The 26,718-nt window shown below is 42.2% G+C and overlaps 1 protein-coding gene across 1 annotated transcript in view; it reads right to left on the bottom strand.

The window, feature by feature from the left end:
• The window catches only part of LOC116850909 (polypeptide N-acetylgalactosaminyltransferase 2), a 90,052-nt gene extending 66,319 nt beyond the window's left edge, over nt 1-23,733 (bottom strand). Inside the window, exon 1 of the mRNA XM_032829740.1 lies at nt 23,686-23,733. The gene's annotated coding sequence lies outside the window, so the exon portion shown is untranslated. The remainder of the gene's footprint in view (nt 1-23,685) is intronic.
• Nucleotides 23,734-26,718: the final 2,985 nt, after the last annotated feature.

Here is a 26,718-nt window from a genome sequence, read left to right as displayed (position 1 = left end):
TAGAGTTGCAATTAGGAATTTAATTTGCTGTTACCTGAGGATTAATAACTGAGAGCAGCAGCATTGGCCAACTATATTTCCGAGTAAATTACAAGAGTAATCTATGTCGGGGTAATTTCCAGCTCAGAAAGGCGCATTATTAAAATGGGCGGACGCGTTGAAATTGTGGGTCAACTGACAAAAAGTACGCGATAAGTACAAACAAAAAATTCTCAGAAGAGCGTGTTACAATTGTGCGCATAAGAAATATTGCGTTAATTCTTAATTGAAAGAAAGGAACCTTAGAAAAAAATGACTTGACTTCATAACAAATTTTGCGATGTAGAAAGTTAATAAATAATCAACATAAAATAGAGAAAAAGAATTCGTACATAAAATATAATATAAATATTGATAAAACTTTGAAAATATTCGGTTTGGCAAGAAAGAAGCCCATATTAACATTGGATATTTTTTATATAGACATATATACTTTATAATGTGCAAAATAATGAATATGTGCATAAGTTATACAAATAATACATATTGTATGTGCATATGTATACAAAGAATATTTTATTTTGATAACATTTGCACATACATTTGATGTATGTTGTACGTACAATGGATTACAGATGCACATACGTAGCATATCCAATATTCATCAACGTATATACATAGAATATATAATGTATATCCAAATGTTTTATGGAAAGCGAGATTGACAATACGAAAGGCTGAAATTCATCAACTACAAGAGCTATTAGAGAAGATACCGGATGTGTCGGACACAGACGAGGAAGGACTTGAAGGTCTCGAGAGAGAACAAGAGATAACTGAGGAATGCTTGCGGGCATACAATGTCTTGATATTCCGTAATAATGGGAATAGCTTCTTTAAAGATAACATGAAGGACGACGAGCATACAAACACAACCTACACGATTATATCGTACGTGATATTGCGATGCATAAGTCTGAATGTGTGTGACTACGGTAATAAAATCGTTTTTAATAACTTACCAATTCAAAGAAAACAGCGATGGATAATAGTTGATCGAACAACTAATATAACGAGTATTTGAATGAAAAACTACACTCAAAGATAAAGTAGAAAAAATCGCCTGGAGAACGAAAAAAATTAGCAACAATGACTGACCGACCAGGAAACATGGAAGTATCGGAGGAAAAAGATAATAAATTTGACAAAAATTGATTAAGATGAAGTACGAGACAGTAGGGTTAAAGACACTGCTGGTGAAGGATATAATCGACTTCCTACTAGCAGCAGTAAGAAGAAAGTTACACGACGTAAACGCAAGATAACACCGCAACCGAAATTGGTTACAGTACAGCAAAAACGCAAGCATGTGACTTTTACGAAGGTAACAGGAGAGCGCAAAGAAGAAGACGAGTCATCGAAGGTTAAAATAAAGATTACAATAAAGGAAGTCTCAGTCGTGAGTAAAGGAAAGATGGGAGTTCAGCGTCACCTTCAACCCCATTCTTAGAAGGGAGTATGCGACTGACAGCACAGGGCGAGGTGGGACTAGTAGTCGATCGTATAACTCGATTAGAAATTTATCCCATGTTCTTAGTTAGGTTAATCCCAATCAGTTATCTAGTTTGTCTAAGAGAGAGAGAGAGAGAGAGAGATGATGATGTTATCAAGTCCTAATTATTAATAATTATGACTGATAAGGTCCTCTGATTGCCACGCTGTGTTACATGACTTATCAGGACCCGATAACATCACCTTTTACAAACCAAATAACTGATTAGGATCAACTTGATCAAGACCATAAATTTCTAATTCGGAATCTGATTTCTTTCGACTGAGTCTTTAAGGCAAAAAAAGAAAACGAGGGAAAAAAACAATTAAAATGTTAAAATTTTTAAGTATAACTCCGATATATTCGATTATGAATATTAACCGCTTTCAATAATTTACCAATTCGATCAAAATAATATGAAGCGATGAATAATAGTCGATTGGAATTCTTGAAAGGACGATCAACTAGAATGACTAGGTATACAATAAACGCTGACATTTTTCTATAGTGCAAACGCTTTTTACGTTTCGCTATCGATGTTATAAAAGTGTTGCGTTGATTGTAATCGAGATTTGCCGGAATGAGGTCGAGCCGATATCGTCGTGGAGTGGATAATGGGAACGTTTTTCGGCGGAAACAATTTTTTTCGTGAAATTTTTACGGGATACTCGTGCGTGAAGTCTCCGTGCATTTCGCGAAAAATGATCTCTGCAGTAACGCTCGGAAATCGGGCGTAGGTATCGTTGCTAGCGTGCCCGCGACTATAACGCTTTTTTTCCAATTTACAATTTCATCCCCTCAGTTTTACGATGGCATAAAGCGTTCATAAATTCTGCGGGAGCATATCCATCGTCCGTTACGACCACTAGCACGATTTTTCGTTCGCGATAAACAACTTCGGTATGAAACACCGGAGAAGTAATTAATGACAGGATACCGCCGTAAGCCGCAGAACCGTTGATCTAATTTTAACTAGTCACGATCGTGTTACCGCACTGCACAATTTGTTACAAAAGTTATAAAAATACACCGAGATACACCAAAGAAAAAAGAAGAAAAAATATGCGCAGTTGAGAAAATCCATTTTTATGTGAGAAATCTTTCATGATGCATTTCTATATCATTATTTCGTATTCTCCGCGCAAGATAAGCTTAGAGTTCTACTTTTGAAAAACAGAAAGTTGAGAGAAAAGATTAAATTAGATAATGATACAAAAAAGAGAAATGGGAACGATATGATTATTTCCCCTACTTCCGCTTAAAGCAATCTGGAATTAGCTCGGGATATTCGGCGATTTCGGCGGAGCGACGAAAAATAGGAGAAAACGTCAATATTGGCTGCGTGGCGGTGAACCCGCGCAGTAACCACTGGATGATTCGAGCACTCATGCGCAGGAATGCCTGCCATTAGCACGATAATGGCATGGAATAAGGGGATTTCGTGAGGAATTAGCATTCCGCACCGGCCAAGATCGTCGACCGGTCTAGACGCGAAATGACACCCTGGATTTTGCGCAAAGACCGCACCGATTGACTCCGACGCTTCCCAGCGAAGATCAATTTCCGACAAATTCATAACGGAAATTATGCATCGTGGATATTATGTAAAGTCACTCGCGATGTTACCGGAGAGGCTTGGTCGCGTCGTATTCTAGATCGTCGTGAATAAATTTTTAAAGGAAATTCGCTCCTTCAACTGCGGAGTACGTACGGTTCGGTAGGTATTTTACTTGGAAATATTACCGTCGGAAGTGTCGTAAAAATTTCCCACCCGAAGGAGGTATATACAAATGAAGGCTGCAGTTATGGAATATTCTAAAGCTCACTTCTCAGACCACCTAATTCGAGCGACAGAGTTCAAGGTAGAATTCTGTTTATGCAAAAATACCAGGAATTGAAATTACACTTGCTGATGTACGAGTCCACGTGTATGGATCTTCGCGTGTTTGTCTTTTCTTGATTATGCGACACACAGGCCTGTATTAATATTTAATAGTTGTTACTTGAAGTTTCTTTCACGTAAAATACTCAGATTTTCACTCAGAATTAGATCCAAGTTTTTCATTTGCATCATACGATACATGTGACATTATATCTACAATCACGCTGAGAATCTAACTGAGAAATTTTCATTTAATTCTGAACTCAGATCTAAATATCTCATTTGAAAGAAGTTTCAAATAACGACTATTAATACGGATAGAGATCTGTCGCAGATTATAAATTATCGACAAATCGAATAGCCCTACATTTATCTCATGTTAACATATCCCAAATTGCTTAGTTTGACGTTGAGCCTGTCGGCAGGCACGGTTAAGCGTAATCTCTAACGTAGAAAGATTCTCGTGAAGACTGATACCACCTGTCAATGGAGATCACCTGATTTATACATACAGTGGGTACGTAATCCCATGAACCGCGTTCATGGCAAACCGGCCGGTTTATACGTAACGCATCTGTCGCACTAGATCGCAGGCGATTAATTAATTTCCGATAACGATTAAGTGCCTGCGTCGCGGCAAGGTGCGCCGAAGTATTAGTCAATGTTAAACGGCCAATTACTTATTTAAACTGACATTACGCCGAACAGCAGGGTCCAGCTTGTTGTTGGCGCAGGTCGTCTTTAAGCCGTGTCCATACGTAAATACGTACGCGCATTTTCCGGGCTAACCAAGGATCACGCGGCTGTAAGACGATTAATTCCGGCGAAATTGAATCGCCGGCGCTAATTCCCGCAAGAGTCGTATTCTTCGCTCGTAGTACGAACGAGAGCTTCGAGATACGCCACGGGTGAAAATTGTACGCGCCTTGACTTCCGCGCGCGCCGTCGAAAGTTCGCGCGGATTTAATTTCAGTCGGCCGAATTCAGCCGGCTCAATTCGCCGTACGACGGACGGCTGACCCGCGGAATTAAAATTCAAGTGATTCTCAGTCTGTCGAAACTTTGGCGAGAAGCGCCACAAGAGAACGCTGATTATTCCGGCTCTCCCTTGCATTATCTTTCCGCGCTTCCGTTAAGAACGGAGAAGGCGCGTAAAGTGTCATTCTTTGCGCGCTCGGTGGATCCAACGTTTTAGACACGTTGTTCCATCTTGTAATAACAATAACACGAAGCGCGCTCGGTGAGGTGCCTCGCGAATGATCAAACACACTCGCTAACGAGTTTTGCGTCCTTCCCAACTCTTCCCTGTTTCATTAAACATCGCTGTGCGCCTTTTCTCTATTCAAACATGAGTAGACGATTCTCCTCCTGCAAAATGGTTGAACTTAATTAAAATAATCGTCGTTGGCTAAACAACCGACTGTCCCGCTGTTACGAAACGGCAGTTCATGAATACGTCGAAACGAATAAAGGTGAATCGCGCGTATTTATTCGGAACGCACGTGATAAAGGTCAAAGAAGCGTAGCGTTTGTAGTACGATGCAAATGTACTGCGTGTGACAGTAGTGATTATCTTCGGGAAATACTTCGACAAATCGCAAAAGGACATTTTTCGTATCGACGGAGCTCCGACAAAAGATCTGCCGGACAGGGCCATTAAAACGGACGCGAGTCAAACGGCTGGTGACTTTCTGGGATCAAAGTGCAGAGCGGGTCCCGCTCGAATCGTCGAATATCGAGGCTCCTTTGAGGCCCGCCTCGATCGGCTTTCATTTCGACGTCTCGACGTGTTACGATATCTCCTAGTTGCAGCTTTCAAACGAGCATCCACTAAGCTGGCTCCCACGTTCACCTCCGAATCCGTTCGCGATCGCGATCGATAGACAGACATCGAGCGTCTTTGTATATGTCCGTGCACAGAGAAAGCCGTCGATTGCTCGAAACTCAGAATTGGGACAGCATACCGGTATCTGCCAGCGGGCAAGCCGCACGCCCACGTGCATAAGCCCGTTGGACCAGGGAGCTGTTCGCGTCGGTGCATCTGGCACGCTGTGTTGCAAGGAACCGACGAGGTGTACACAGCTGTACAGAGTGTCCCAGGAGGAAAGCTCGGCCGCTTTACGGCTGAGCGGTCGGTATCAGCAATCAGATGGGAAGTTCCTATGAGAAGAAGCACCAGCTGCGAGTGCGTTGCACTTGAAGATGAATTACTTCGCGAATTTTGTGAATATCGTAAACTCTGTCTCACAAATTTACGGACAAGAGTCAGCATGTCCTTAGAATCATACGGAAACACGTGCAGAGGGAACTTGATGCTCGCTAGGTGCGATACCATCGCCTCCCGAAGCGGATAGACTCTTCCTGCCGGGACACTCTGTATGTAGCATAGAGCGAGGAAGCAATTGGTCGGCAGATCCCAGGTGTAGCCGACTGTGTATCGCCGAATTGATCGTGCATATGGACGCGCATACACGCACGGCCCGACGCCATTACACCGGCGTGCGGACCCTGTCATTCGCAAGGTGATACCTCACGTCACGGCCGGTCTTGTCGGCGCCTCGTGAGATCGAGAGCAATGCGCGCGATACCCCGAGGTATCGAGATACCGTAATGCGGAAGTCTGAGACTATTCCGACACTGGTCGTTCAATGCCTCGTATTTGTCAGATAAGCATAGCGAATTGTTTTGTGATTTTGTTCACAAGCAAAGCATTTTCTGTTAAGATCGCAAGCAGCGAGACGAAGTCGGGGTAAACTCGGGACGCTCGAAGAGAAAAGCCGCGAATCAAATTTCATAATAATATAAACACCAATCATACAAACCTACAGAATCTAATGTGCCAAAGCTGCATTCGAAATTGCGCGATTACGGGATTCTATTTATCATCGAAGCATGAAGTGTGCAGCGCTGGAAATCACATCAATATAAACACCAATTATACAAACCTACAGAATCTAATGTAATGCTAATGAAACTATTTCGCGCACATCTCTCTCTTTCTCTCTCTCTCTCACTCTCTCTTTCTCTCTTTCAATAAGATCTAAATCCAATATATGAGATTTCCCAGCGACGTAATGTCGGACGGTAATTTAAAGCGTACTTCGCTGATTTAAATTTTAACCCGTTCGAGAGACTGATTAATTCTAGAAGCGAAGTATCCTACCTCCGATAACCGCGGGCTTATCGGAAACGGTGTCGCACCGCAAACTATGGGCGGCCGCAGTCGTTCATCAGAAAATAATTAGGCGGCACAATAATTCCCGCGCCCTTAATTAGAGGAATGCTCAATTATGAAGCAGCAGGAGGAACATGAAAAATCGCGATGGCGATAGAGCAACTTCTCCCTTTCCTCTCTCTTTCTCTCTCTCTCTCTCTCTCACACTCTCTCTTCCCATCTTCCTCTCGCTTCGATGCACTTTTGGGAGTTGCAATCGGCCAGTTGAGATCTGGCGAGGACGCGCGAGCAGATGAGTAGGAACCGACGGAAGCAGAGTCGAGATGCGAGCTGCTAACTGCCTTCGAGGTAGTTAAGAACAGAGACGAACCTGGAGATTCGTAACTTTCGATCAGATTCGAAGTTGTCGACACTTGGCCCAGGCATGAGCGGACGGGTGTTTGCCAGGAGGCATGCATGTGTGCGTACGCCGTATCCAGCCACGTTGTCCGGACCGCTAATCGACCAGAACGAGAACGCAAACGGACGATAGATCGTCGATAATCGGCTTGGCCGAGGACGATAGGCTATTTTAATAGATGCGCCAAAGCTGCATTCGAAATTGCGCGATTACGGGATTCTATTTATCATCGAAGCATGAAGTGTGCGTTGGAAATCACATCAAACGCGCGTATCGAATGCCCGATATCGGTGCCGAATTTTATCAGGTTATGATGCCTTGACACGCAATATATAATGTGCGCGCACAGTAAATACTCGCACGGCAATTGGATGACGAATAATCGTAATTAATGGCGTTTATCTTCCGCGGTAAAATTTAAATCAATCCTCCCGATTCGATGTAAATCGGGAGTATTTCAAGAGCCGACTGATACTACAAAGAAGGATCCATTTCCTGACCCCATCTCATGACGGAAATTTACGAGACGAGCTCCATTGAATTATCGTCCCGCCACGGATTCTTCGGCGTCTCGAACAACGGAGGAATTCGCTGCGACGTGGCGCTTCGAAAATCAGCTCAGGCTTCTATCAATGCAATTGATGCGACACGACGGAAAGATCAGCCGTCGCGTTTGCAAGAGTAACTGAAAATCGTTCTCCGAATCGAATACAAACGAGACAAATTGATAAATAGAGAAATTTTATCACCATCGCTGCGAGACGGAAAGTTTAAGAAACAGAATCAGTTGAGAGAATTGAACAAACGCACGGAAATGAAATCTGAGTTTGTGCGACTGAATGAGCCCTATATGAAGATTCGCGAAATGATATATCCGTTACACCACAACCGAAGACATTTGTCTAAACATTTAACTGTATGAAAACTTATTTGCAATAACTGAGAGCAATTGACCGAATAAAAATCTCCTATAGGAGGTTTCTATAAGCGTATTTTTCATGCGGTTTCTATTCTTATCACAAGCGACGGAAAATTCAGTTACACTAACGGGATTGTTTTCTTCTCCGCGTGATTCGACCACGTACTGTATATAATGGAATTGAAATTTGAGAGACATAGATATATTACAATAATCAATTTATTCTGTATTTTAGTTTCCTCCCGTGAAAATTGTTAGACCGGAGAATGCACATTAAACCTTCTTAACCGAGTTCTAAAAACACATTTCCTACGAGAGCAATGCCTGAAATTTGTTATATGGAATATCTAAATGCGTGAAATCTCCACGTTTAACCGATTGAGCGACTGTCTCGAAATTCGCCTCCGTGCCACGAATCATCCCCATAAAATTTCCCCGCGAGGTTCCGCTCGGCGGAGCATTCGGCCGCCTCGGCAAGACGTTAAACTTTCACGGCAGTACTTTATCGCGTCATCGATAAATTCTAAACATCCACGTAAAAGAATTCGGAAGTTGCACGCGCCAACAAGCCCTTCGACCGACGAGTCCACGCCCGCGCGAGGCAGCGAAACTTCGCAACTAGTTTTTCGCGAGCTCGAGGGTGGCGCGTCGGGACGAAAGTTGCGAAGAGCATCGGCATTCCCGAGAAGCGCGAATCCCTCTCTTCGCCTCCGAATTGCTTCCGAATGTCTGCCATTTCTCGTACTTTTCTCCCGTTTCGCGAGCAGGCACCGTCGTTACTGCTTAACGAGAATTAACGGCTGCCCGTTTTATCGATCCGGTCGCGTTACAAGACGCGGTAGATACCCTTTCCATAGTCGGATGCTTAATTAACGTTAATGCGTGGTTAAATACGTGTCGTCTTTGCAACGCGGCGCCACAACGCGAGCATTTTGCAAGGTGTCTCTAGACATTCGTGCCACTTGAGACGAGATTAACATTTGCGAACCTGTCTCCTGTTTTTGATAATGGCCGTTTATTGCATCTCCCTCGAAAAGAAAAGAAAGAACAATATTCGCAATCATCAGTCAGTGTGAAAACAAATCGAAGTAATTGCTAGTAATATTTCGAATCTTGCATCGCGACTGCTGAAAAGATTTGGTACCATCTCAAAGAAATTCTACGGATGATATTTTCAGTTGAAACTGAACTGATTCGACTGAGGGCAAGCAAATCTATTCAGTGTCAATTTCAGGGTTCAGCGATCTGACTCCGGGAGTCGTATTAAATAAACCATTCCAGTTTTAAACGTGCAAGTCGAATGGCACTTGATGATGAATGGGTGTTCAGAGAAACAGCCAACTAAGACGAGAGAATGACGAGAAGTGGCAGAGAAGCTGATGGAGAATTATAGAGGACGCATCCTTCACCGCCGTTCGTATCAGTTATCGAACTTGTAGGAGGGACGTTTCACCTGCGCTTTCCTCACTTCATACGACGTTACTCTGATCAGGGCATAAAGTATTCTGACGTTGACACTCAAAGAGATCATTTTGCGTGTTAAACTTCTGTACGACGGCGGAAGAGAGAAACTCCATCATATTTTATATCCCAGAGACTATATTATTTGAATTCTAGGCGTGTGAGTCTCGATGAATATGCAATTTCTCTTCCACTAATGCAAACGTAATTAATATTTTATTCAGCTAGGGGAGATCTCTCCCGCGCATGCACACGTATACACGTACATTATAAAATTAATTTTAAGCTTTGAACAGGATTGAAATTGCATAGATAATTAAAGACATTTGCATAGTTTATGATTTTTTCTCCGTTGCCTTTAATGTGCTCCGGTTTTTCAAGGCAGAATCGGTTTTGCGGTAGAGAATGGAGCGAGACGATGAAATATGACCCAATTGGGAACGTTCGCTCTCTCGAAAATGAACATCGGCAATTGCCCGGCCGATGTAAAAATATTCATGAATTAGCAGATTAATTATGCGCTTCAACGTCGTCGTCACAATCTGCGACGGCTTAATACGCATGCGATAAACAGGGGTGGAAAGCCGCCGATCAATAAAACGCTTGTAAGTGGATTCGATATTTTATCTTTCCTAGCAGCCACACACAGTATACGATAAATTACCGTGATGAGATTGTTACGTCCGGGTATTTTATTTCGCGACGCTGTAACGAGTGGCTCAGAGCGTTCTCTGTCTTCTTGAAATGACGTGAGCGCGATGAAGTATTTGAAATTTTACGCTCAATGCTTCAATGTGACGAGTTTTGATTCCACGATGTCCATATCGCGCCATCGATCTGTTTCTAATTAATTAAACACTTTTTATTGCCGATAGAGCAATTAGCAGAAAAGCCAAACAGTCGATAAAGGAAACATTAAAAACACTCGAATATTTAACAGCAGTGTACAGGCGGTGGCCAAAATATTAAAATATTGACAAAAAAATGAATGTGCAATTAACATTGAATAATACTGATGAAAAACTCATTTAATCTCCTTCAGATCGCGCAAAAACACACAATCGAATGTTCATTAAAGTAATTACTTTTTGATTGATCAAACACACACACACAATCCGGTAGAATAAATATTTTTCTAATTGCACTTTAGTATATTCAACATTGCATATTATATTGACAAAAAGATCCGTAATATTTGACATTCCATGGCAGAAACAAATGGTGTGCGGTGGTGGACGATCAGTCTCCAGTAAATGCACAATAATATTCGCCATTTGCACCCCACCGCGATTTACAATGTGTCTCGCTCTTTTCGAATGCATGTCCAGACATCGCTCCGCATGCAAATGCACATCACGCGCTGCCGCGTATTACAAAAGACCGGGGCAGATAGCATTGACACATATCCACCTGTATACACTGATACGGAGTGCAATTTAGTCATTCAGCTGTCGTATGTGTTCAATGCATCTACTGAGCTCTCATCGTAATGATTTTCTCATTGTGACGATTTTTCAATAATTTCCGGTAATTTATAGCGAAGTAATATATTATAAATATATTAGGGACTTTATATTGTTCATATATAAAATGCAACGAGAAAATTACTGTTTTCGCTGGCACCTTCGAGTCATCATAATTTTATCCAATAAAAAGTAGGAATTATTTTATGATATTTAGAAAAATAAAGGGGATAGTAAACAAAAAATCTAAATTCTGCGGATAGTAAACGAAAAATTTCATGTAAAAGATTCTCAAATTATCGATCGCGTTTTACGAAGAAGTGCAATAAATCGACAATCTCTTAAGTCTTCTCGTTTATAACACAAGTTATGCTCATAACACCACCAACCAGTGTCAGTGCTGGCTCGAAAGCCTGGCTTTGTTGGTAACGAAGGTACAAAGCGTGACAGGAAGTCGAAAGGAAGTTGACTCTCTGAGACTTGATGCATCCGTAGAAGACATTTGTAACACTTCCTAGACGAAATTAAACCGGACTTGAAACGGATATCCCTTGCGTGCTCTGCGCGTTTGCATTGTCGCGGAAATAATTTATTCGGTGCATTAAAGGTTCTATTTCTATCAGCATAAAACGCGTAAATTGTGCTCTATTAGTTTTTCGATTTTCACCGTATATATATATATATATATATATATATATATATATATATATATATATATATATATATATATATATAAATAATGTATGATATTGAATTATCTCAACATTTTACTCGCATTTTTTTTATCTTTATTCTTTTTATAACATAACGAACTTCTCGATTTCACAATTATCCCTTTATTAATATTTTCTATTATTGACGTTGGAAATTTCGATAAAATTTGAATATTTAGAAGGAATAGGAGGAGCTATGTGTATATGTAAAGCCAAAGATAACAGTTGTGTAAACACCAAGAAGAATTTGAGCTTGGATTCAATACAAAAACAGCACAAGTGGAATAAGAGTGTTAGTAAGTTCCAGATGAAACTCGCGTTCAAACGAGTATTAGTAGGAAAACTTTATTATGAATCTTCGATAATCCTATCGAAATTTTTAATGCAAATAAAAAAGTAAAGAGATTATAAAAGAAGAAAAATTATTGTTTTATTTATCCATTTATTTATTACTCTTTGCTAGATGACTTAATATCTACTTATTATAATACTTTCTTTGCAGTTAGTTAAGTTGCATAATCAATTTCTCATTGAAATTAAGACTTAAAAAGAAAACTTCGAATGTAAGGTAATTATTGAGATAATTCTGAAATAAATACTTCGTTATGCTTCGACAATATAACTGTAACTGTTTGTAGCATCAAAAGACGGGAGATATATCGTTATACCTCGAGACTCTCCATTTCCGGCCTTCGACGGAATTTGCTTGGCTCTGGTTTTTAAATACGAATATTTAAACTTTCAACACAGAATACATGTATATATTCAATATATACATGTATCTTTTATATCGAAAGTTTAAATATATTTGCATTTTTAAAGACTAAAACAAATATTCAGGATTGGATACGTATTCGGGCGTTGGTATTTTTACCTTAAGCCAACATGTTCGTAACCGAATTTGCGTGCGACAAAGCGACGGAAAGTCAATGAGGACTCGAACGTCTGCGACGACGAGAAATGTTCTCTCAGGCATCGTCACTGGGGTACCGCGACGTGCACGTCGGCGCATTTTGAGGACGCTCGCAGCTCGAGTGTCGGCGGTAGCATTCGTGACGTCTTATTTGCGTGTGCAAGTGAATTTATTTCTCAGTCTTATACAGAGAGCGTCTGGGTCGATCCGGAAACCAATGAGTTTATGGTAGTCACGTACTTGGAAGATAGCCACGGTTATGTCGCCATGGCTGTGTCACACCCTTCCCTTTCTCTTGCCGAGTCTCCATTAATTCGCGTGTCTAATTGTAGGCCGTTAATCATCTCTCACGTTATGCCTTCACATACGACTGAATGTTCGAGCAGACGATTCTTTTGAAGGAAATGCATCACCAAATACGAGCGTTCAGTAGAGAAAATTGCCATTGTTCGCGATCGTTCACTGTGAACATCTCCTTCATAACCACCTGTCGTGTTTTGAGTAACTTGCGATATTTCCCGATCTTTCAGCTTACAGACCGATCGTAGATTGTGGTGGATTTACACTCGCGTTATTGATTTTGCGTTATTCAGTTACCCAAGTCATATTAAAATGGACCTTCTTCCCGTTTCTTTCTTTTCTCTGTCTTGCGCGCCAGACGCAATATTATTTCGCGTAGATCACCGCCCCGGGATTACTCTTCCTCTTGATTCCCGGCGAGCCTGAGCGGGCGAGAAGAGCAGAGGGAAGTTCTTTATAATTTCAAGCGGCTTACGTCTGTCCAATTTACGATCGGATAGACGTAACAGAGCTACGAACGAGGACAATAACATTTATGAAATTTGCAGATTTTCCCGATCTCGAGAAGACTCCATCTTCTCTCGTCACATTAAGCTTCCATTCATATTCTCTCCTCTCACTGCAGCCTGAAATTTAATGCACTTCCTGCAAGAAATTGCAGAATTACAATTTTATACCTCTGTACATTTAATATTAAACACACTTTGTGCACACGCGCGCGCGCGTACACACACACATACACACCTGATGTAGATTTAACTTTAAATATCCATGAGCTATTACGCGTAATTTTTTTCATCTTCCGTAAAAATCGCTCTCCGCCTTTTCTGCGACGCGATTCTCGATATTGCTTCATAAAAATAATTTTCGCTGCAGCGCGTCCATTTCCGAGCAGTGAATCGGATAGCCACTCGACCGACCACAAAACAAACCGCCGGCCGTGAGATCCTCGACCGTCTTGCTCGCAACGCTCGGCGGGACGATATATTTCAGCGGGGTTCTTCCTCGCTCGTGCGCGCGAGCACGACAGCCACTTATTCCCGGCTCGCCCTCTTCGTCGCTCGCATCGTCGATCTAAGGTTATTAACTCGCCTATACCATATTAAAGTTCGCCTTTCTTTCCTCGGATATATTTCCGCCCGGGTCCTCCGCCATGCGTTCCTGATATATCGTTTTCTTGGGGAGTCGCGCGGAATTATGGAGGCACGCGGCTTTCGGGGCTGGCAGTTAAGGGGGAGGACAGCAGGTCGCGGGTGTCGACGACGGGATGGGACGGTGCCTTTTCTAATTTCCTCGGGGAAGATAAATTCGGTGCCGCGAAACGAAAGCCGCGTGTTCATGGATACACGTGCGCGTGTGTGCAAGTAGTGTGGGAGGCTGTAGAGAAGCGTACGGATGTAGTCGAAGAAACGAGGAGCCGATTCGTCGATTCATGGCCCGCACGCCTTGGTATTTTCTTAATACACAGGCGACGCGTGACGTATTGTGACGTGGAAAATAATTGAAACTCGATCTTACGGAGAACGCCACCCACACCCCCGGCTGGGCCCTCGTCCCTACGGGAGACTGCTTGTAAGTGTGGCTAAATGCAGCGAGAGGAGCGGCTAAATTCACGCTGTACTCGATTCTGCTCGATGCTTTTGCATTCGTCGATTTCCAATTCCGCGCCCGTACTTCTCGGGCAAGAAATTTTCCGCCGCATCTTGAATCCTCATACTCGAGCAGGTATGATATACGAGAATGGGCGATATGGGAGAAAGGATCGATTCGTGGCGTTGCTGAAGGTGTTTAGATACCGTAACCGTGCGAATGTGCTGCGAAAGTTACTCGTGCGAGCGAGATCGTTAACAAGAAACCGGGAAAATTTATATTTGCAATAGAATTCGTACTTCCTGCTCAAGCGAGAAGTGCGATCTGTTTCGAGATCTTCGTAACGATATTCGGAACGTATTTGCTGACACACGAAGTAGCGCAATATGGCTGCACAACCAAGATCAAAGATAATCGAAGACAGACGCGAGGATAGCTAAAAAAGGAAGAGAATCCGCAGGAAAACGGATGCGCGAGTGAACGACAGTGAACAAATGCAGCACGACGATATATTCTGGTGACGACAGTTCGATTACTTCGCGACGGCTCGCGTGGACGGAACTATGTGCTCGTATTTTAACCGGCTCATTATCATCGGATGGCTAATGGTCGACCATTTGGCGTCGTACATTAGAATGGCAGCGATAAGGCTCTCGCGTGCGACGTGGGCGTATTACTCGACTTGTACTACTGTGGAGGTTCAGCTACAGTAGTTACTGACATGCCTGTAGCGCCGTTCGACAATGCACGGGCGCTTACTCCGGGAAGGCACTTAATGCTTCCGCAGCTTCGACGGATAAAAGCAGAAAGGGGATATTTTATATCAGCAGGGATTTCCCGACATTTGTTAAGAGTCAATTTATCTATCTCGTGTTACACTAATGACCCTTCTTTGGCGATTTTTATTGCAATTATCCATTGTCACATCCCTCAAAGAGTGGCGCCAAATAAAATTGTTGAACCGCTAATTCTACGCCAATTACGCATACGTTCCTTTGGATGAGTCAAATTTAACGAATTCGTTCGTCATGTTGTTTCATACATAAGCGCACAACATTCATTGATGTATGTAGAGAATACACAAAGTTCCCCAATTAACCGCAACTTTTGGTAACGCGCCGCTGCGAACACTAAGGAAACGTTAAAATATCCGAGACTCGGCGGTGTGTCGTCATTCCTGGCCCCGTCGTTCTAATTCAGATGTCATTAAGCCAAAGCTCTTAACAAGCGCCTCGAAATATCTACATATTAGTACGCACTAAAAATAACGCGTCAATTGGATTAAATACGGCATGGCCGAGTGCTGTTTCCCGAGGAATCATTATCGCAATTTGCAATATCGATCGCGGTATGTCAATTCATTCCAATTGAATTAGAAGCTATTACAGTCCACATTGGTAGGACGCCCGCAATCAAAATAGGAAGATTATCAGTGACGCATAACGCGCTAATTGATAGGCGCATTTCGCATTTGATAATCATCCCTTGAATTCCGTTCGGTGAATTTCGTTCGACTGTTGCTTCAGCTGTCTAAATCCTCTAACGAACAGATTCATCTGCATTACCGCTTAAATTTGCCCCACATTCCTATAGTGGAATGTCGTTATCGGTGTCTCATTGAATGCGTGGCGCTCAATGTCTCTCAAAGCCAGGACGTGATACGCAAGAATTGCTCTTAGGTGCCGACTCGTCTGAGATCTGAAGACTCGTGACGAAACCTGCAGAGAACACTGCCACAGTTCGCCGCTGCATCCGAGAAACAGCTCTTGGCGAAATTGTCCGCCCTCTCCCGCCTTCCTCACAACTGTGAAGTCCGAGATTGTTTTTAGACACGCGAGAAGCGACCGCGCGATCTTTTTTGCGCGTTTTACTCATTCGCGTCGCTTCTATCTATTCTATGCTCGTAAACAGCGTGGAAATTAACAGCGCGTTTAAATGGCGAATGGAAAGTAGGACGGGCAAGTTATAATGTGAGGCAGCTTAACCTTAGGATAATCCTGGAAAAGTGGTACTTAAACTTTATAATTACGAAACTTTATTGCTTCGTCAAAAAATAAAATTGCTTAAATATGTACAAAGTAATAGCTACTATTGAGAGAGGAGAGGAGAGGCTAATGAGGAGAGATAGATAAATAGATAGATAAATAGATAGATAGATAGATAAATAGATAGATAGATAGATAGATATATAGATAGATATATATATATATATATATATATATATATATATATATATATATATAGAGAGAGAGAGAGAGAGAGAGAGAGAGAGAGAGAGAGGGAGAGAGGAGTTTATTGAAGGAAAATTAATTGAACTGTACGTTAAAATGACTCACATGAACCCAAACGATCAACAAATCTGCGGGATTGCAAACTGTACAAGATACTGGAGCTATGTACCGGTCGAAGTTTATTAGGAGGGAGTATGTTGCTTAGTCGGAATTGTTTCGAGGTAACTACATTGTTCACGGTTACGCGCGCGCAGCCGGTACGCGATTATGCGATTTCGTGGCTCTGATATGGACCCGATGTTACGACGTTACATTCCGGATGTAATGGTATCGGATGCAATTGCTCCTACGTAACTGTGTTAGGCAAGTGTCGTATGGGAGTTTCAGCACTCAAGTCGTAAATACGAGTACTCGTTATCAAAAGACTAATTCTATTGTCACACGGAAGTTAGACAACGCGAGAGAGACAAATATTTCGCAAAATTTAATATTTTAAAATTGCAAACGATTGGAAGAACTATCGGAGATGTTGAGATCTGAAGAAAAAGGAAAGATGGAACCAATTATTTACTTATTTGTTATTGTCGCACGCGATGTTATTGTATACATGAAAAGAAAAAGTTTGACGTATTAACCAAATTTCCAATAAAATATGAACAGACTAGAAAGAAATTCTAAGTTTTACTAGAATTCTATTCAAGTTAACAAGATTTTTGGTTAACCAGGGTTGATAATTGTTTAAGTTAATCAGAAATTTTGTTAACATAAACAGAATTCTGATTAGGGTCGGTCGGGAAGAAAATTGGTTGGGTGGCTGGTATTTTAGCGAAATAGGCAGCGAAGCGGAGGTCCTCTAATCTAGGTCATTTGATGTATGTGTATGTATATATGTGTAATACGTCAGAGTAACGTAATATGACATCGCGAGTTACAATGTCGTGGCAAATACATGATAATTTCTGTTGTACGGGAAAAATGTTTGATTAAATTAGCCAAATTTCTGATGAAGAGTATGAACGAATCATATTATGTATGTAAAATTCCAATTGAAGCTATCAGAATACTGTTCAAGTTAACAAGATTTCTGATTAGATTTCTGATGAATATAATTCTAATCATTCAACGGGAATTTTCTGGTTCGTTCATATTTCACTAGAAATTGGTTAATCCAATCAAAATTTTTTTTCCGCGCAGTACTTGCTCAATACTGCCGACTCGACTCGTAACGCGCATTGTTAATGGAACATTAATGGTTCTTTACGTTCCGGAGTGACGTTTAATTTCGTCAGCGCGAAAGGAATAACGATAAAGCGACACGTCTTGCGTATCGTCAACACTTTCATAGGACGCTTCTCGTAGCAGGACGCTTTACGGGATTTAACTCGCACGCGTAACGAAAATTACGCGATTACGTTCTGTAGCCCTTTTCTTTAGAGATCCTGCACTTGACAGCCACAATTTACTGCGAAACATTCACAGAGGAAGAACGCGACGAAATAAAGGATGAAATAAAGAGCAATGCTTTAAAAGCCGGTAAACGTGACGCTTTCAACACTATACGTGCGCCCATCAAGGTTTATTTCTCGTTTTCGCTCGTCGCGCTCCCCTGCAAAATTGACACGCGGAAAGGGTAAAACCTGAGAGATCAAATTTTCGTGCGCCCGCATACTGTTCTCACTGCTTTCACAGAGACCCATAATTAGCTCTCGCGAGCGAAGTAAATATGGAAATTGTATAGCGCTTTATTCTCAATTTATACCGAAAACATGTCACCCTTTACGAAATCACGATTCTATTGATATTAACACGGCCTGCGAACTACAAACTTCTCTTATAAAAACGTCCTCTCACACAACGTTGGTTTGAAATGTTTATAAAAAAATACGTGTATTTTCGGTGAAATTTTAACAGTATTTCTTTTCTATTTGCATTTTCATACGAGTAGACACGGGGTAATAACAAGAGCCGAAGGACAAAAAAACTATTGGCCTTTGCCGTTACACCGATCCACTGATTCACGTTTCACGCCACGGCGTGGGAAATGGCGTGTAATGGTAGCTGTGCGGAAAACGACGAGGAGGGTGTGGAAGCTGCGCGATCAACTGACAAATGTCCGCGGACCGCAAACAACGGAGGTGCAGGGTCAGGTGTTAGGGACGTTCTAACTTTTCTTTACACGGACGTTTCCTAGCCGACGAAGGGTGGTATTTGCGCCGAGCACACGGTGTTGCTGTGCGACGAATACGCTAAATGGTGAAACTTTGCGGATGAGCGAGTGACATTTATCGTTCGTTCGCTGGGCGCGCGCGCGGCTCAAAATCAGTCGTTTATAAACAGCGCTGCCGTAAATTATTCATGACGCAAAAGCTCCGTTTAATTTACGACCCGCGATCGAGCTGCGAGACTAGGCGAAATTATAAACGGCGAGTGCCGTGACGACTACGTGCTCCGCATCGAATACAGCGTATAATCTTCGTGTTTAAATCCGCGATGATTAGAGCGGCTTAGTCACGGCTGAAAATGGAGTTAGCCGGATTTTAAATAGATTGGCGAATTTATATTATATTATATTCTGTACATTAAAACCGGATTTAATGCGTCCCTGCGAGCGACGTCGCGATGCGAAATTTAGAAATTCAGGAACGGTGACGACCTTCGCGCATTAAAGCCCCTTTCGTATTAACGGTGGCGATAAAGACGAATACACGTCAAGATTTATTTCTCGCTCGGGAGAACCGTAATCCGGCGGCGGTGTGCATTTACATTTAAGGAATAGTCGCCACGAAAAATACCTCCGCGGTTAACAATTTCGATTTAGCATGAGAAATACAACCGCGAACGGCGCATTTCACACACATCGTCACGCGGCTGGCATTTTATGCCACACGCGCATACAGCTGACAGGATTCCCCGGCTACGCCTACGTCACAAAAGTGATTTCGATTTCGAGAGCGAGGAGAAGTTCGAAGGTAAAGTCGCGGATATCAAGGAGCAAAAGGAAGGAAATATTCCGATCGCCTGGCGGAGGTGGCGGCTGGGTGTCGGAGGATAGAAAACGTTCAGCTCTACCACCCCACGGAATGTTCTGGAATAAATTCTCGCATTCCAGCGATGGCCGACGTGTCGGTGGGGGTCGAGAGGTGGCCGTCCAATCGAACGGACCGTTGCTCGCCTATCCCCTGGTCCTTACCTCCCCCCCCCATCCTCTCCCCGGAGACGACCGATGCCGAAGGGTGGTTGCAATAAGGGATGACATTCTCTTACGTCTGGAACAAAGGATGAGCACGCCGCGCCGTTCAAATGTCAGGAAGTTCCATTATGCCTTCCAGTCTGTCCAGGAAGCTCGTCTGGCGGAGCGAGTAACGCGTGACACTGTGATCGCCGACGTGTACACACCCGCGCATCAATATGGAATTTATAGAATTCTCTTTTTCATGGGCACAGTACGCGGGCGTACCAAGGAATCGTACGAACCACTTCAAATGGAACGCATTATAAATGCAATGGAAGTAATTATAAATATCTTTGGATTAACCCCTTTAACCTCTCTGCTACTAATTTTATTTTTTAAATGTATAATTCTATTTTTACTTTTACTTAGTGAAATACATTAATATATATAATGTAGTTTTAGCAAAAAAATTAGAAGTTTGATATTTGATGCCAAAGGGATGGGGTCGGAGCACTGATTGGGCATATTTGTCTCAACGATAATAAATAAAATGATAGCTGATGTGTGTTCTGAATGCCAAAGAATTGTTTAATCTATTAAATATGGTTATTATTAATAGTGAGCAAAACATTTATGTCTCGTTGATAACGAAAGGATCAAGTGGTATGCCCGAAAAAGTTTCGTGGTTAAATGTTAAGTTTTATCTGTTTATAAAAACCGTTATAGTTTTTTATAACTCATAACAAGAACAAATTAGATATGTCTTGTGCTCTATTTTTTCAAATGCTTTTAAGAAAATCACGATAAAAAGAAAAAAAATATAAAGTATGCTTATTAAAAGAAAATCTATCTTGAAAGAGGAAGAGGAGATTCACGCAGTCATTTTAAATCATCCACTCAAAAAAATGTTTTGCTGGTCCAAATAGAATTCTAAATGTCATAGTTAAAATTTATTGCTGTTTTTTGCTTTTGTTAGAAAATTGTCTGTGATACGTAAAATTTATAGCAACAGCATTTTAACAATACCTGTAAGCAAATTTAAATGGGTGTGATCATACATTTGTTTATCTCGTCGCTAGTTTTCTCTTGTCTACCGCAGTCAATTTTTATAAGAAGTGTGGCTAACTTTAATTTGGATTGAGATGCCATAGAGACTTTCTTGCTAAATTTCACAAGTTTAGATAGAAATTTTGTCATTTGTATTGATTAAATACAAAATTTTTATTTTGTTAATTCATGCGTTGAATATTGAATATTTTACGGAAGAATGTCTTTGTTGTGTATTTTCATAAAGAACCGCCGACTTTAAGAATATCGAGTTTTAAGGAAAATAAACGTTGAATGGAGCGTTTCGTTTAACCAACGAATTAAATCATTTCTTGCCGAGCGTGATGAGCTGAACGTTTTCACAATTCAACAACTAGAATTACTCATTATTAATGCAGAAAAGAAAATTTCTTGAATATACACCGATGACTTTTTAATTCCATAACGAGGCGAAATTTGAGATATCCGCGATATTTGATAAATAAGAAAGAGTTTAATGCAACTGCAATTAATTATGTCGTTGATTCCGATTCCACGAGCCTTTCACTGCACAATTAAAAAGTAGAACGATATACACAATTAAAAAGTAGAACGATATACACAATTAAAAAGTAGAACGATATACACGAGAGAGTTTCGCAAATACAAAGTAAACGCAATTAAAGTCATTATTCTTATGATTCGCGAGTTACGAGAGGTTAGGAAAAATCGCGGCGATGTTTAAGAGATATTCCCAACAGCGGCCTACGGAAAAATCTCGCGTGGGATTACCTGCTTCGCATAACGCGAAGATAAGTAAAAGTTGTTTTCAGCCGCGCGAACCGAGACTTACGAGACTTATTCTGGGCTGAGCGAGAGTAATGGTGGTTAACGGTAGCCAGCAGAAAGTGTGTTCGATTAATCATTAACACCGCTGTCGCGCGGCGGTAGTCGCCGCGCGGATACTCGCGCCTCCGTTAAGTAATGACATAATTTGCAGCTGCATAAACAAGGCTTACTGTGATTTAGATGCGCGCGGTTTTGTGAGCGAAATACACGCGTTCCGCGCCGCGCCGGAAACGCGGTACAGTAGATGGGGAGCGCGTGGAAATTGTATAATCCCGCTGTAAATTGGTTTGAATATTCCGCGAAGAGTGGGCGATAGTTTAGGCGTGGGCTTTATCTTTACACGTTTGCTTTACACGCAAAATGTAAAATGCATGTACTATTTCGTACTTTTAAATTTCATTTTTTTTTGCAACGTCGCACTTTTTTCACCGCGCTTATTTATGAGCGAGTTCGCTCACCGAGCTGTCATTCTTAACAAAGAACAGATTATTTTTCTATATTTAGTTGCTTTTAGTTTGCCCGAGCCGGAGCCGTAAAATCTCCTTCGAGAGACAAGTACGGTTTTAACGGTTGCGGTCTCGAACATTTTCATGTTTACCCGGCGTGATCTCGCAAAACAAGCTACGCAGATGGAACACTAGTGTCTTCTTGTTCCCGTGATCACACACATCTTCGCACTCTGACGGATAATACCGTGCGGAAGACCATGTTGTAGCGCGAGGGTGCGAATTCAATCACCATCTGTGCACGCCCGTTCGTCGCGTCGTACTCGTTTTTCCAGGGGAAAACCCGTAAAAAGACTTTCCGACGCGCAAACATGTAGATCAATCCGTTCGGCGAATAAAACGCGGGTTTGACTTACGGTCGGAAACCGCGCGGAACGTGAACGCGGGTAGCAGGGGATGGCAAAAAGGAAACAGAAAACACTCGTTCCTTCGGAACTCTCGCTTCCCGCGAATTCGACAATCCGTTTCCCGGACTCTAACGAGCGCCAATATTTGTATCCGTAAATCACGTCCCAATATTTGCCTCCGCCGCCAGCAACATTCGTCCTTCAGAAAGTTTTTCGCTTCTCCTCGCTTTTTTTCTCTCTCTCTTTTCCGATGACAATTTTGAAAATCTGTTATTTATTTGCAGCAGAAATTTATTGTTATATTATTTTCACATATTTGTACTACATATCAGTGTATTTGTATTACATAAACAGTATATATATATATATATATATATATATATATATATATATATATATATAAATTAGCAATGCAATCATAGACTGATTATACTGCTAACTGATTTTGCAAGTTGTTAGTTTGATCGCACGTCTTTATTATAATAAGAAATTACGGTATGATTATAGAATAACCAACTTACTTCTCTTTTCTTTTTATTATCGTCTGTCCTTCAATTATTGTACGTTGCTGCGTCAATTAAGTGTGTACCTACGAGGCGGAAATCGTCTACGCGCATAAACGGAAAATCTAAGGAATTTCTTGTGCGAAACACGCCGCACGACGGAAAAAGTTGGCCCCGTGGCACGGAAGCAAAAGAGAAGGGAAGAGAGATAACATTCCTTCGTCAAAGACGAACTTGAAGAAGAAGGGGGATGGCGTTATTAATTATTCTTCGCGTAGTTTGGACTTCGGAGAATGAAACAAGGGAGTCGTCTTAGATTATCGCCCTCTCGCTTCTCTCTCGTGGCGCTGCCGGAGTTCTATCCTACGATCTTCTTTTTGCCATTCTCGGGCTTAATTAACTTTGAATCGCGAGACTGAAATGAGGAGGTAATAAGGAGGGAGCGGGAGACGCGGGGGAGTTATGAAATTTCGATGACGTCGCGTCTCCCGACGATTTCTCGAAACTCCAACAAGGGCGGGACCCTTCATCATCGTCGCGAGATAGGCTTTAATGGTCGATTGAACATAGAATGGCTGATTACATTAGGGACGGCGATTACAGATCGAAAGTTTCCGAGGGTGCGAGTCTTATCTGCGAACCGATGAGACGAGCGGAATTCGCTTTTGTCCGTTCGCCGCTATTGAAATCTTTTAATTACGTACTTAAGATCTCGCGGAGCTGATCGCGTGGGCTGATCGCGAGAGTTTCCGGCGACGTGTTTTACCTGCAACAGAGAATGGACTTCGTTAATGGAAATTACGTTGAGCGAGAAAAAGGCGCTTGACGAGACATTTCGCGCGCGATCAATGTCTCGTGAAATCGTGGAAATGCCGATGCAGCGCGCAGAACTGAAGTTGACTGAAAAGTATTTTAATATGAAAATTTTCGTACAACGTTTCTCTTTCGCGACGCCTCAATGTCGTGAAATTAATAATAATTATATCCATTTACGCAGCAGTAATTCTCAGGCCTCATTCACGGATTCAACTTTCAATTCCCCGTCAGCATGTTATCCTCTATTAACAGTTTATTGAAAAGTATTTTCATTAACGTTTTGTCATCGCGAGGCGCGCCACAAATTCAAGCGATTCGTTGTATGCATCGATTTTAATTGCGAAATATTTTATCAAATTTCCTAGTCCCACGTAGATATATAACAGATATGTAGCAGGTGTACATGTCTGAGAATAGCGCGGGCGTTTCCATTGTTGCTGTTAAACGAACAGCACGTCTTGTAGCATAGTCACGCGCCATGTTCGATTTAGCAGTCTTGCTCTGCATGCCAAGTGACTGTAGTAGCGTAGAAGTTGTCGCCAAATCAAGTTCGCGCGATACTTATGTACGCTACGTGTTCTATTATCCATCAATAGTGGGAAAAACTTCTACACCGCTGGAGATTTTCGTGCGGCGTTTCTCTCTCGCGACATCAAACGTCTCCGCGTCGAGGCTGATCGTAAACTCGAAGACAGAGACGTGCATATTGCGCGTAATTATATAACAGATAAATAGAGTTGATAGTAATTATATCCATTTACGCGTCAGCAGTCACTCACCGACTGAATCAGACCCGAGTCTCGGATTCAATTTCAGCACCACGTCACAGCACGTCACGAATTCTCTATTAACAGGAACGGCATAATAAGCTGATAGATGGAAGTCTCAGGTCAAAGTGAAGAGACGAACAAGGAGATGACACGGTGTGAGAAGAGAGACTGCTCGAACTTAAGGCACCGTACGGTGTATACGTAGTACTCTCTGGGGCTTAATTAACTCTAGAGTACGCGCGGGACTTGATTCCTCATGCGCTACTGCGAAATAATTACGTCAGGGATATTAAAAAGCGCGTATCTACGTACTGCGCGACCAGACGCCTTTAGACACAGCGACACCGTGAAAATGATAATAGATGCACGGGAATTGCGGCCCGAGGCTTTCTCTGTCGGACTTTCGTGCAGCCAAATACGATTAATCGCGCGGCTCCGACCGCGAAAGAATCGTCGCAGATAGATCACTACGGCGGTACGTTCGAATGAATATATAATTGATCGAGTGCGCGTTCATGAATTTCGATCGAACGTCTGCATAATCATTGCCATCTCCGCGATATGTAAGCCGCGGGGGTTTCACCAGTCTTTCTGATCGTAATGAGAAATTCCGGAATCCCGCGGTGTCCCGTGATCTACATCAAAACGCGGAGCCCGTCACAAGGAGTAAGATGAATCGGAGAAAAAAGGAGGAATAATATCCAGCTGTAGCGCAATCAATGGTGAATCTCCGCGTTCTATATTCGCGGAGCGCGGCCGTTAATTCGAAAATGGCACAGCGAAGTGGCTTTGAAGTCTTAACGAATCGGGAAGATTTTCACGAGCCATCGAAGCCGAGTTAATCTGGCTTCGCGAGAAGCAGAATCGAGAAGGAGGAGGGACAGGCGGATAGAGAAAGATAGAAAGGGAATGGAGGTATAAGGCTTTGGACGTAACCGGATGGCGTGCCGACTTAAAGCCACTCCCGGTCTTTTTAAATCCATATCTACTTGGTCGCGAGAGAGGTACCAAGAGAGTACCGGCGCGACGTGCGACTATCTCCCCGTGATTTCTTCGCAGAGCGAACGCCCCGTAAGCGTTTTACCTTTCGCGACATGTATCGCCATCACGATGCCTCGACATTTCCTCCTCGATCGCGTAAACTGGCGCGCCGCACAGAACTCGGTAGTGCTCCATTTGCGAGATTGATGTTCCGCTTAAAAACGTACAAGTCGGTACAAAAAGACGCGCGCAAAAGAGAAAGAGTTATTTTCCGTATAATAAATACAACCGACGCTTGCGCCTGGGGACTCCTTTAATCTGCGACATCAATTTGAATTAAAAGAGTGACGGTTGCACGTTAATTACGTAAATTAGATCCGTTGTGGCCGGACGTACGTGGAGCAAACAAAGTCACGTGGAATACCGATGGAACAGTGCGCGTATGTATGTAGCATGTGAATAAATTATCATATGTTTATTTTTACATTTCCGCCGAACAATTTCGCAAATAAGCATTTTGTTGACGAGACATTTGTGTGAGACGAATAGTATTCTAGAGTTATTACTCCGTGTAACATCATGTTTTTCCATATAAAAGTTTCTCCTTGAGTGTTATGAAAAAAATAATAGTACAATATATATACATATATATATTCGCAGAGTGAGACCCGATATTATTTTAGACACGAAATAAAGGACGACGCTTGCCATCAAATTCTCCCGTATAAATCATAACGTGTTATTCTTTTACACAGACAGCTCCGAACATTCCGAAGGCACGCTCCTGAGGTTTCCAAAATACTATGAGCGTTGCCACGCCACTTCTCGCTCATTTTCTTCGCTCAGTTAATTTAATCGTTCCCACAAAAGATTCCGAGCTATTCTCACGTAATAGTTTAGCTCCTGTGGAAACGGTCGTCCGAAAAGAAATACGACGTCAGTCGTGAGAAACGTCTTTCCACTTTACGAGCGGTGAACGTTCGAGATCTTTGATCGCGCCATGTAGCCTCCTCCCTAATGACGTATCCGGTGTTCTCGTGTTGAATGCGTCACCACTAGTGCACAAGTTTTCATTTAAAAAAACGAGAAGGAAGAAAAACATTGCAGATATATCTGTTTGCGAGCTGTAACGCACAGGAAACGTCTCCGAGAAACCATTTTCGCGCAGCA

This window comes from Odontomachus brunneus, unplaced genomic scaffold (genome assembly GCF_010583005.1).
Source record: "Odontomachus brunneus isolate Ranch 3 - 2012 unplaced genomic scaffold, Obru_v1 Obru_scaffold_160, whole genome shotgun sequence".
Lineage (NCBI taxonomy): Eukaryota > Metazoa > Arthropoda > Insecta > Hymenoptera > Formicidae > Odontomachus > Odontomachus brunneus.
Note: the sequence above shows the minus strand (reverse complement) of the source record. Positions and strands in the feature narration are given on the sequence as shown.